Raw genomic sequence first — 12500 nt, forward strand, 5'->3', positions numbered from 1 at the left:
CTTCCCTGTGTTTCTACAGTCACCATCATTACCTATACCCTTTTATTATAAATCGGTTTTTTCCTCTCACCCATTCCTTCGGAGCTTATCATCCAGGTAGCCTATACATAGCATTCTCGTGTCACCCATTCAGTCTACCCATTCAGTCTATTTTAGCATCTTGCCTGTAATTCCATTTTCGGTCTCTTAACTGGCCTCCTTTCCTCCTCTGCAGACACTTCTACAATAATTTTCGAATTTGCAATAGTCTTTTCAGATCTGGACATCATTAGAACTGCATCTGTTTCATACTCCTACTTACACAATATTTATGAAACTTAGTCTGTCAGCAGAAGTCTGGATTCTCTACAGGCGGCATCTCTGTTATTTCATCCTAGGATCCATTTGCTCATTAACATTTCTTTCTTTATTTACCTCTCTAAAGAACAAATTTTATCTCATAAAAATAAATCCTTCCAGAATTACTGCTAAATTATACACATGAGAGTATCCCCTTTTCACAGTCACTCTGCTAAAAATTATCCCGTTCATCATCATATGTAACAATATATAATCATCTGTTTTGTCCTTCTTCTGCACTTCGAACAATCTTGTTTTATTCTTCACTAATCTTCTGATTTAATCATGCCAATACTTAGTGCTTTTGCTTGTTGCTCAGATCCTCCTACTTCTACAAAGAATCCCTGCTGCCAATATGAACACATCTTAGAATCTTGCACACTCCTCGTATTCTCCTTCCACTTTAGTTTCTTTAACCCTAACCCATTTTTGAACATACCATTTATTTATTGTATTAATTTTTGAAATCACGTTTTCAATTCTCCCTCTCCAGCTAAACCAACTGCATATTTGTACTTTTGATTTAACAAGATCAAAATGCCTCCTGTCATCCTCCTCACAGCATTATACCCATCAGCTTGCTTCTCCGTCTACGCAGTACTAACATAATCTAGCTAACACTTTACTTGACAGCTTAATTATGAACAATTTTATTTTTTGGAACCGTTTACTTCCAGCGATCAACACATTTTTACGTAACTCCAATTTCACTCACTCCAGGAACTCGGTACTTGCTACCTGTGCCACATTTTTCGCTGTTACCTTCCTTTTCGGGTAAATCACCTAGCACAGCCACCCTTTCTCGTTCTCATAAAGTCAGGCAGATTCACACTTTCTAAGAAATTTTCTCTATAACTTGAATGTTTTTCCATTCCCAGACTATATGCATTACTTCACCTGCATCACGGCCTTTCTGACATTAAAAGTGTAATGCCGTACATCTCCTAACTATAGTAGACTCAATCACTATTTGCCTTCGTCAGTCCTGCATACCCTGTTCTTTACTTTCGTCTTGCTGAGTGTTATAACCGCCACGATTTTAAGCAGTTCAGCCTGCACACAATCTCATTCTTCTGCACCTTATATTCCCCGTAGGGGGTTAGTGCCGTTAGTGCACCTCATGCGGTGCACCGTAGGCATTACTCAAGATTCTTTAACAGCGTACCTTCGGCTCCTTAGCTGCAACCCCTTTCGTTCCTTTTACTGTGCCTCCGTTCACATTCTCTTTCTTCCATCTTACTTTCCACCCTCTCCGAACAATTGTTTTACAGTGCAGCTGCGAGGTTTTCCTCCTATTACACCTTTCCAACCTTCTAACTCTCAATTTCCGTTTCAGCGCTGAATGACCTCTTAGGTCCCAGTGCTTGGCCTTTGTTTTAAATGCTATATTGAATTCAGTTCTGCACTTTATTCATTCACATTTAACATCCAAATATTAAATAATTTAAACTCAGTTATTATTGTCTTTGTCAGTCCTGCATAACCTGTTCTTTACTTTCGTTTTACCGAGTGTCATAAACGCTATTTTTTTTAAGCAGTTCAACACATATGCAACCTCATTCACTGCACCATATTCATGCACATTTAACATCCAGATATTTAACAATTTACCTTTCGACTGATTTTTGGAAAGAGGAGAAGGGGTCTATCTATGCATCTATCTATCTATCTACTTATCCATCTACGAGTATGTGTTTGTGTGTGTGTGTGTGTGTGTGTATGTAATTTCATCGGCCACCTAATGAACTCAACGTCTCCCCAACTCATTAGTATTTTTGACACGTTTTTCTCTGAAAACCTTGAAATTAGATATTGTAAATGAAATTAAGACACTTCCTTCTCGCCAGGATTCGAAACAAAGTGAGAAAGAGCAGAGTTTACGTTATAAATTTGAGGTGAAGGAAGGTTCCCGTATTTCATTTCCTATATCGGATTCTAAGGGTTTGAGTGGGAAAAGTATACAAAAATACAGGGAATTCTACAGTACTGGTACATGTGTTTAATCAATTACGCATACATATGCTCACACACACACACACACACACACACACACACATATATATATATATATATATATATATATATATATATATATATATATATATGTATATATATATATATATATATATTATATATATATATATATGTGTGTGTGTGTGTGTGTGTCCATTTATGTGTGTTGACTGTGTCTATATGTTAATGAATCCAGTTTTGCATTTATAGCGATATATTAATTTACTCCTTTATTTATAGGCAAGAACAAATTCAGCTTGCACTTTATATGCAAATTTAAATCTGCACAAATACGATTATTGGACACTGTCTAATGCTGCTACCGTTTTTATTGAGGTTACAGATTAAAACGGAAACACGTCACATTTAGATATTGGTTACAGGTAAACAAAACAATGTCTAGTATCTTAATGACGCTTATGAGACTAGGTTCCAGACCTGCTCTTTGAAAGGAAAAGGGGAGTGTTTTTTTTTTCTTTAAATTCAGGTATCCAGTTTTTTGGGGCTATTAAAAAACGACGAGATATTTTGTCATAAAATGGTACCACATATAAAAAAAAGGCATAACAAATCATCAAAGAGATATAGTTAGTAACGAATACAATTTTTCAGTTTCGTGTTTAGGGAAAAATTTATACCCCCAGACCTTGATCGCATAACGAGGGACCTTCAACTAGTTTATTTTCCCTAGGGGCCAGTGCACCTCACGTGGTGCACTGCAAGCATTACTGAAGAGTGTTTGCAGCGTCCTCTCGGCCCCTAACTCCACCCTTTTAACTTGCCTCCATTTCCGCTTCCTTTCTTCAGTCTTGCTGTTCAACCTCTCTTGACTATTACTATTTCTTTTTTTGTTCTTGTTCTTCATTTCCATTACTTTCTGGATGGCCTGAAAGTGCCCCAGCGCTTGGCTTGACAACCTAAATTTCGTAAAATTCCTTTTTTCTTTTTTATCTATTTTATTTTAATCTGTTAATTTAGTTTTTCTTTTTTTTTTTTTAGTAAGCGATTTCTTCTTTCTGTATTTCCTTTTACCCTCTGTTACTTCTTTCTAATGCGCACCATATTCTTTGGAAGCTTGAATTTCAAGTCAATGGCCCCTGTGGCCTTTTTCTTTGTGAATAGTGTTCATCTTCTGAATAATAATAATAATAATAATAATAATAATAATAATAATAATAATAATCATCATCATCATCATCATCTAACAGGTGAATAAATAAGAAACTTAGCAACGAAACTACTTTATCACAAGTAAATACTTCATTATAAGTAAAGGAATTCACTCTATATGTAAATCGTTTGCGGATGAAAAATTGTATCTTGGGCTTCAAAACTTGATGGGTTAAAAATTTTTAATGAAGCGATGGATCCTCATAATCATCAACAAATTAATTACCCGTCTCTGATCTTCCAAGATGCTCTGAGTGAAATTCTACCCTTTTTCATTCTTAATAAGTTAAAAAAAAAAATGATTGCGTCACAAAACTTAACGCGAATCTTCTCCTGTTGCTCTTGTCCGTCCCTTCTTTGATTAGTGTACATCTGAACACCTAAAGCTTCATAATACAAACAATCATCCATTTGGTTAGTTTCGTTCGCATCCGTTGAAAAAATATCCGAGGGTGTCATGGCTACCCGCTTACGCAACCCCCGCCCGTCCCAGAGACCGATGTTTTATAAAACGAAGGAACTGTATATCGTTCATTTGCTTTTCCGCCAGCGATTAGTTATTTAAAGGAAAAGGATTCGGCCTCCATTAAAACTCAATGACTAAAACCAAAGTCAGGGTTGATGCAAGTGTTGGGACGATGTCTGTTGCTCGCGCAGTGGTGGGAGCGTCAATAGGAGAGAGAGAGAGAGAGAGAGAGAGAGAGAGAGAGAGAGAGAGAGAGAGAGAGAGAGACGAGGGACAGAGTGAGAGTGTGATAGAGAGATGGGGAGAGAGAGTGAGGGAGAGAAAGAGTCAGAGGGAGAGGAAGAGAGAGAGAGAGAGAGAGAGAGAGAGAGAGAGAGGTTCGAGGCAGCATCCCAGTGTGGAGGTAGCCACAGTCTGTCGTAGGTCTCTTCGCTCGAGGCCGACTTTGGATGTCCTCTCGTTTATCGCTCAACCAAACCAACGCCTTGTACCGAACTTTCCGTCTTTATCTCAAAAACTGTTCCTCCTTCAGCGTCGCCTCCTGCGGTTTCTGTGCTTTGGAGGGGGACGCCCCCCGACTGTTCCCCACCCATTTGTTAGCAAATATAAAGAAAGAGAGAAAGGTAAGATCTTGCTGATTCTGCTAAGTGCTGATTTCTGTGTATGCGTCGTGTCACACCTTGTGCGTTTTGATGGAAGCTCTTTTAATGTGATTTTATTTCTCTCCTGGTTTGTTTGTTTCTTCGTTTCCTGTTCCCCCAACATGGACGTTTCGGTTTACTTATTACCAAGATATATAGATTTCAGTCGTGTATTGTTGTAGTTAGTGATCACGTCTTTGACTTCAGGACTTATCCGGATTTCAGTGAGGTGGAATCTCGTGTGGGCGGATTTCAAAATATTGACCTACATCTTCAAGCAAAAGTGATAAGCCATCTTCCCCCAATATATTTGATTCATATCGTGATCTGTTACGGTCCAGTTTAGTTTCTTCGTACTTTACCAACCGCTCATTCGGTTACTTTTCAAAACTTGACGATATTTTTATAAGTAAACGACCAGCAAACCGAATGGAAGTTTCGTTTCATTCAACTGAAACTGATAAAAGTTCCTCTTGCTGTTTCTGAAAACGCTGAACTCAGAATATAAATAATGAATGTCGATTTACTACGGGTAAGGAAATTGCTCAGTTGTGTGTATTTTCCCAGTTCTCTTGTTCAATGTTTTCATTTGTTTCATCTCATAGTTAGTTTCTTCATGTGTTAAGTTTAGGCAGAGTGAATTCAAATCGGAATAGTTTATCTTTTTATCATATGTTTGATACATACTCAGAAGAAATCTTTGTTCAAGTGATGAATATTTTCTTGTTTCGTGAATATTATTACGTCTCTCTCTCTCTCTCTCTCTCTCTCTCTCTCTCTCTCTCTCTCTCTCTCTCTCTCTCTCCACATATAATTATATATATATATATATATTATATATATATATATATATATATATATATATATATATATATATATATATATATATATATATATATATATATATATACATATACCGTATGTATATATGTATGTATGTGTGTCTGTGCATGTGTGTGGGTGGGTGTGCTTGCGAATGCTTTTACTTAAATGCAGAGTTAAGCAGACAGGCAAGTAACTTATATGTGAGTGTGGGTGAACTTTACCTTGAGTCAGTTGGTTGATTACAGTTGTGTTTAAAGAGGAAATTCCATTGTGTTTCACCTCTTGTATGATAAAATTTACTTATCGTGTGCAGTACATACATGCAACACCCACCCACACACACACACACGCACGCATATACATATGTATATATACACACATATACATGTATATATATATTGTTTGTATATGTATGTATGTATATATGTTTGTATGTATGTGAATAAAAACACACAAGCACACACACACGTATGTATGCACGTATAAATATAAACACATACACGTGTGTTTTTATTTATACGCATTTCATGTATATGTGTTTTCCGAAGGGAATATTAAACAAAGACATACACATGAAATGACCTGCGCCCGGCAACTAGTCATTTACGTAACGAATAATTTCTCTGTCAGCAGTTATAATCCTGCAAAAGCTCCTGCGCGTATGTACGCACTCACGCGAGCATACGCACCTGTGTAAGCGTAAGCAGACATACGCCCGCCCAAGGAAATTACAGCCGCTTCCTTCCTGGGTGATAATACGGGGATTTAACGGCGCAGGATGTTTTCCAAAAGTTTCCGTGTTTCTTCAAATAAATTGGATTTTGGAGGCTCTAGTCATCCTAATTCATTTTTGCGCAAGTGTCTGTTGTTCCTCCTTTAGTTTTTCATCCTTTAGTTCAGGATTACGTAAATATGCAATATTGGAGAGATCGTGTATCCGTTGTTGTTATTCAGTGAACTTCTAGACTTCAAGTACAGCCTTTGTGTAAGTGCCAGCGATGCGTAATTGTACTAATTAGACTCTCTCTCATTTGCCATGTGATAAATTTTATTTTATTTTTTTCATCAGTGCTCTTTTGGGAAGTGTGTATTCTAGCTTACATTATCATATTATATTAAATCTTCTCAGTCGGTTTTTCCGCCTAATCGTCTTTTTCCTCATGTAGAACATAAGCAGTAATGATACGCCATTCCTTTGGCCTTGCTGCATTTCTCTCTCTCTCTCTCTCTCTCTTTCTCTCTCTCTCTCTCTCTGTGTGTGTGTGTGTGTGTGTGTGTGCTAAGATTATAGCATTTTCTTCCGATTTAACATTATCATCGATCTTTCATACAATTTTCCCTCGTTTATTGAGGTTTTATATGTTTGGAGTTATAGCTTTTTCTTTCTTATGAAATTTTTATTTCATATTCCATTATTTGATGAGCAACAATATTTTTTTTTGAAATTTGTAACACACTATTTCAACGATAAGAGTTCTCTGTCTGTCTGTCTATTTGTCTGTCTGTTTGTCTGTCTCTCTGCATCCCTGGTCGCTTAATTTATCATCTTATTTTAATCATCGCCTATTGTCTTATTGCTATGTACAATGTCTCTCAATTATTTTTATTATCTTATTTATGGCTATGGGACAATGTTCCCTCTCTCCTCTCTCTCTCTCTCTCTCTCTCTCTCTCTCTCTCTCTCTCTCTCTCTCTCTCTTACACATCGTCTCCAAAATTCTACCTGTATTTTGATTTATGGCAGAGGTGGGTGGATATCGTCTCCAAACGCAAAACACCTGGGACTGGGCTGATGGGAGATGGTATTCTTTATACTCTCTCGTGTCACTCTCTCTCCGTCGCTGGTTCTCTGGACTTAATATATATATATTACTGTGAATTGATATTAAAGGACGTTTGTAGCTATTGATTATATATATATATATATATATATATATATATATATATATATATATATATATATATATATAGAGAGAGAGAGAGAGAGAGAGAGAGAGAGAGAGAGAGAGAGAGAGAGAGAGAGAGAGAGAGAGAGAGAGGCCATAAGTTAAAATACAGGTGGAAAATCAGAGAAGACTGGGGAAGGAAAATTGTACATTGCAATAAGATAATAAAAATAATTGAAAGATGACAGGCTATGATTAAAATGAGAAGCTAAAATAGATATATATATATATATATATATATATATATATATATATATATATATATATATATATATATATATATATATATATACACATATATATATATATATATATATATATATATATATATATATATATATATATATATATATATATATATATATATATATATATACTATGCGTGTATGTGTGCATACGTGTTTCTGGGTCGTATATATTGTGTTCAGATATTCTTTTTGTAGACCTTCAAAGACCTTATAAACTTTTATTTTTTGGTTTCTGGCATCCTCTTTTAGCATACAGAATCATCTCTCTCTCTCTCTCTCTGCCCCTCTCTCTCTGTTTTCATATATCTCAGTTCTTAATCATGCCCTGTTACCTGAAATTATTTTCCTAATCTCATCATCAATTATGACACACTTCTTTCTCATGTCGTCACCTGACTTTCAATTAATGCACAAACTCCCTTAAATCTCTTTTATCCTAATTAAGAAGGTTTGGAAATGATGGTAATTACTCAGGATCATATGAATCCTGACTGATAATATATCACACTGGATCATAAAAAAGCCTAAAGGAAGGCAGGTATCATTTCCATTTTCATATTGTCACCGAATTCCCCACTTTTAAAGGGCCAATGAAAAGTTATAAACGATTAAAGGGAACAGATAAATCACCTGAATAGCCCTCATAGATAATTATTCTTTAACTGTTACAGTTCAGACAGTCTGGGAAAAATGATTAGTGTTATATTCTAGAGGATATGGAATTGTAATTTCGATCTGTAAGACGCTAAGAACCAAAAAACATAACCCAGAGAGTCTGCAAAAAATAATAATGCTATATCTTAGAGAACGTGGAACTGTAATTTTGATATGTAAGACTTTAAGAATAAAAAAATATTTGAAAATTTCATCCATAGTATTATAACGAAGGTACGCAATTGAACTTTAGCTGAGTTTTGTACGATAGTTACATTTATTTGCTCTTGAGTGACTTTGAATTACAGCTACCAACCGAAGCAATTCTCCAACAATACCAGGAGACAGTGAATACCTTGGCTCAATTATAATGGAGTTAGTAGCTGTGGCGTACAACGTCAAAGACCATTAATAGTGTTTGTACCATGCGAACGTCTACGACGTCTGAAAGGTCTAAATTTAGACTGAAAGTACTATATTTATTATAAAGACCATTATTTAGTCAGATTGCAACATTAGAAGTTTTTGATAAGAGCTAATAATAATGATAAAGGATCTGTTTTTATCTGGCTTTTAAAATAAGTTTTTGTAGTTCATGATGATATGTAAAAGCACAGTGAATTTAATCAGCAAAGAAACCCAGTGTTCATTAATATTCTGCAGTTAGGCCGGAAGGAATATTCTCAAACTTTGGAACTGTGTTAATTTCATACTGCTTAACCTGCCATCGTATATTACAGAACTAATGAAAACTAAGTCGAAATCCTATCTCTCTCTCTCTCTCTCTCTCTCTCTCTCTCTCTCTCTCTCTCTCTCTCTCTCTCTCTCTCTCTCTCTCTATGATTAGTCTATATCTGTTTCTTTCCCCATCTGTGATTGTTCCAGGTTTGCTCAGTTCTTTGACCCAGTTATTTTTCTTCTGCCTAATGTGTAAGTTTTAGAACTCATTAGGCAGTAATATTATATAAATTCTGATTGTCATCTTAAATGTATTAGTTTTAGATAAAAAAAAATGTTAAATGACGGGGATATCAATTTTCGTTTTTGCGCTTGCCTTGAATTCTACGTATGTAAAATATCAAGAAGAAAATATCTATATTACCCCTAATATTTTTAATGGAATAAACAACGCCTTTAAAAAGCTCTCCACAGGAAACATGCTCAGTCATTCTCTTCGATTTTCAGTTATTTATGATCTAGAGTGCAAGGAGCTTCGAGTTAAGTAAAACGGAAGCGAAACAATCCCTTTTTGTAGCTAATGTTACGGTGGAAACATATGACAATTTAGGCTAAACGTTTTAGGAATGAATGAATTCGATTTTTTGTCATTGTAATTCAAGACCATATTATTAGGCTTAATGATTTTATCACCTATGAGTCGATGTGAATTACATCTACTATATAGAGTCATTTTCTGATCATATCAACTGTCAATAAAAAGCTATATTTAAATTATAATGAAGTTATTAAATTACGAAATAAAATGGAGCGAAACATTAATGTTTCTGGTTTGATATTAAATATTAACATTTCACATCAGACTGAATACATGGAACAAATCCCTTTTGGTATTCAGTGCAATAAGGTCTAGTCATTTCCGAAGTTCTGATTAATTTAGTAAAAAAAAATCTGACATTTAAGGAGCGTTCTCATTCGAGAGTGGTTCCTTGAGGAACACGAGTAGCTTCAAATTTTAGAATACATTTGGTTATATACAACATAACCGACTCTCATATTTACATAACCACTGCAAACTAGGTAGAAGCACTGTCATTCTCTCTCTCTCTCTCTCTCTCTCTCTCTCTCTCTCTCTCTCTCTCTCTCTCTCTCTCTCTCTCCATAGGATGCTCTATTTATTTCATAATTATAATTTTTACTGTTTTTGACATGTAGTGCAATACTTCATTATATCTTCATTACCTTTTTGCTCCACTTCCAATTTAACTCATTTTCTCTCATTTATGCAATTTTAGATGATGCAAATGATTAAATGATAAAATTAATTTTTATTAATTCAAATTCATTTCCTGTCTATCCTATTTTCTTACATTTGGAACTTTTTTTTTATAAAGCCCAGAAATATTTCATTCTCACTTTTATTAGTTATTCTCTAGCCATTAACCAATTTATTTAAAATAATCTAATTTTCAACGAACTGCCATATTCACTCTTATAGCAGGTAACAATCATCCTCTCTCTCTCTCTCTCTCTCTCTCTCTCTCTCTCTCTCTCTCTCTCTCTCTCTCTGTTTAAATGGCAGTTGTACAGGATTTATTAAACTTTCTGCTGTGCCTTTTATATTTTTTTCTCCAGTTTTGAAATTTATTTATTTATCATAGTTATTATTTTCATGATTGAAATATTCAAGCAGAAACTAATTTAGGGATTATGATGTAACAGGACAGACGCACAGACAGGCGCGCACGCACACACACACTTTATATATATATATATATATATATATATATATATATATATATATATATATATATATATATATATATATAGAGAGAGAGAGAGAGAGAGAGAGAGAGAGAGAGAGAGGCTAAAAAATAATTTGATCTCATGAGTAGTTTCAGAAAGAGGAAAAGAATCGTTTGTATGGTGTTTAAATTAATTACACCTCAAACTGTAGACTTATCAAAAGACCCATTAACAGAGAGCCGTGCATAATTGATGATGTGTTAAGATGGCACTGGTGTACATGTAGAAAAATAAGGGAGCTCTTTGCTTTCCATATATTATTTCAGAGCTTGAAGCACAGAAATGCAGTAACGTATTCGGTATGACAAAGAAAACTTTGTTTGCCAAGCAAATACTCACGATCTCACGTGTGCCCCTATAGGTAACACTGGGCAGGGATGTGAAAGTAGTATTATGTACATTACTTGTTATTCAAAATTAAAACATCTCTTAGGATGTTTTTCGTTTGTTTATTCATTTATGAATTAGTAGATTATTCTAAGATTTATCTGCACGATCTGTTTTCAATAACGCACTTTTTGACTGAGAAAAACAAACCTTGTTTCTCATTTTCCCAATTTTACCGAGATATCACAAGATTCGCTTTCATTTTCCATAAGGTGTTCAAACACAAAAACCCATTCGCCCTCCAAACAAACAAATGTTGTCTTTTCGATTTAAAGAGATTGCGCCATAAATATCCGGTGACTTGAATACTTTTTTTTTTTATATATATATAAAATCGAGGCTTGGAAAACATTCCCCGCGTAGCTCATAACTTCTGCCGCGCCATCTCCCCTCGACAACAACCTCGAAAGATGTCCTACTTTCCTTTGGTGTCGTTTGCTAATGGTTCGGTTGCGTTTTATTCGGACGCGCTCGTTCTGTTCGGTGTTCTGCGCAGATAAGGGTGTCGTCGTCTACCTTTTGTGTCGCGACTGTTTATGGTGTTGGTTTAGTGGTGACGAAACGCCTTTAATGTCTCGGGGTTTTACTTCAGCTTACACTGTGTGATTTTAAGTAAGCGTCCCCTGTGTCTCATAAGTAATAATAATAATAATAATAATAATAATAATAAGGTTGATTCAGAGGAATAATAATAATAATAATAATAATAATAATAATAATAATAATAATAATAATAATAATAATAATAATTATTATTATTATTATTATTATTATTATTATTATTATTATTATTATTATTATTATTATTATTATTACGAAGCTATCAACCCGGCATAGAACAGGTTGATTCAGAAAGAATAATAATAATAATAATAATAATAATAATAATAATAATAATAATAATAATATTATTATTATTATTATTATTATTATTATTATTATTATTATTGCGAAGCTCTACTCTTGGAACAGATCAGGTTGATTCAGAGGCGATCTTATGTAAATTCAGTTAATCCCGATTTAGGAATGCCAGGAATGTGACAGATGGATCTAGCCAAGATATACGATTGTGTATTAGTCCACTGCCGATGAATGGGATGTACCTGATCTTCAATCAGTCAGTTGTTTGAGCAGTTGTGTCAGGAAATCTTATAAACTGATGAAATAGTTGACGCGTGAAAAACTCTACGGTTGTAACATGCCATGTTTAACTTATAAGAAATGCTCGGTTTTAGTTTTCTGTAAAAACAAACTATTGAGATGGCCACTTGTCTTTCCGTCCTTACTTTTTTCTGTTCGCCCTCAGATCTTAAAAACTACTGATGCT

The 12500-nt window shown here is 34.7% G+C and overlaps 1 protein-coding gene across 2 annotated transcripts in view; it reads left to right on the top strand.

Annotated features, from left to right (window-relative positions):
* The first annotated feature begins 4257 nt into the window (after nucleotides 1-4257).
* The window catches only part of LOC136829387 (endothelin-converting enzyme homolog), a 620087-nt gene continuing 611844 nt past the window's right edge, over nucleotides 4258-12500 (top strand). Inside the window, exon 1 of one of the 2 annotated variants that reach the window (XM_067087871.1) lies at nucleotides 4258-4611. The gene's annotated coding sequence lies outside the window, so the exon portion shown is untranslated. The remainder of the gene's footprint in view (nucleotides 4612-12500) is intronic. The other variant, XM_067087872.1, reaches the window with a different exon arrangement.

Source organism: Macrobrachium rosenbergii, chromosome 44, assembly GCF_040412425.1.
Source record: "Macrobrachium rosenbergii isolate ZJJX-2024 chromosome 44, ASM4041242v1, whole genome shotgun sequence".
Classification (NCBI taxonomy): Eukaryota; Metazoa; Arthropoda; class Malacostraca; order Decapoda; family Palaemonidae; genus Macrobrachium; species Macrobrachium rosenbergii.